Genomic DNA, 953 nt, shown 5'->3' with positions numbered 1-953 from the left:
TTCATGGCTCTAAAGAGAAAGAAAGGATTAGCACAGGTAAATTACTATCATTTTCCTTTATATTTAGACTTTAACTTTCCCTTATATTTGTGGATTAGATTGTAAGATATTTGAACTTCTGAAGGACGTTATAAGGCATTATAAAGTACTATATTACTTTCATAAAATAGTCCCTTCCTTATCTATCACTTTAAAAATAGTATACAAATTAAGGGGCGCCTGGGTGGCTCAGTCGGTTGAGTGTCCGAGTTCGGCTCAGGTCACAATCTCACGGTCCATGAGTTCGAGCCCTGCGTCAGGCTCTGGGCTGATGGCTCAGAGCCTGGAGCCTGCTTCCGATTCTGTGTCTCCCTCTCTCTCTGCCCCTCCCCCATTCATGCTCTGTCTCTCTCTGTCTCAAAAATAAATGTTAAAAAAAATTTTTTTAAAAGTATACAAATTAAGACTAAAATTTCTTGAAATTCTAAACCTCTCCCTGAACATGAAAACTCTTTAATCTTAAAAATAAAATTCTATTCAGCATGGTTCCAAGAGCTGCAGCCAGTTGTGGCCATGGGATCTCCACCTGCGTGCAAGAGCAGCTTGAAGAGACTCTGACAACACAGGTCACCATGATACCTACAGCTGTCACTCCCCTTTCTTATAACAACTCAGGACGTGGGCTGGATGCCGCCTACCTGAGTCTAGGCGGTTCCATAAACTTCCATGTAGATGGGTGTATTGAATCAACTTTTTGGATTAGAGGAAAATAAATAAAATAAAGTTCTATTTTACTTACATTATCCTCCTTCAAATAGATAGTTGGCTTACTCATGAATGACCTTGTTTCTATCTGATCCATTTTTTTTCATTTCCTGAATTAATTTTTTTTGTAAATGGAATGGGTGTCAGGATATCATCTCTGGGCCTTCCGTATCCTTATTCTCTTTTCTTTCCCTGTATTTCTTAAAGTC

The 953-nt window shown here is 38.8% G+C and overlaps 1 non-coding gene across 1 annotated transcript; it reads left to right on the top strand.

The window, feature by feature from the left end:
• Positions 1–517: 517 nt before the first annotated feature.
• On the top strand, positions 518–648 carry LOC124517192 (small nucleolar RNA SNORA44). Its single transcript, XR_006963342.1, has one exon. It is a non-coding gene; the product is annotated as a small nucleolar RNA SNORA44 (small nucleolar RNA).
• The last annotated feature ends 305 nt before the right edge of the window (positions 649–953 follow it).

The sequence above is a fragment of the Lynx rufus genome, unplaced genomic scaffold (genome assembly GCF_022079265.1).
Source record: "Lynx rufus isolate CCGP_SWC_20201006 ecotype Redwood Valley unplaced genomic scaffold, mLynRuf1.p SCAF_20, whole genome shotgun sequence".
In the NCBI taxonomy this organism is placed as follows: Eukaryota; Metazoa; Chordata; class Mammalia; order Carnivora; family Felidae; genus Lynx; species Lynx rufus.
This window is presented reverse-complemented; position numbering and strand designations above follow the sequence as displayed.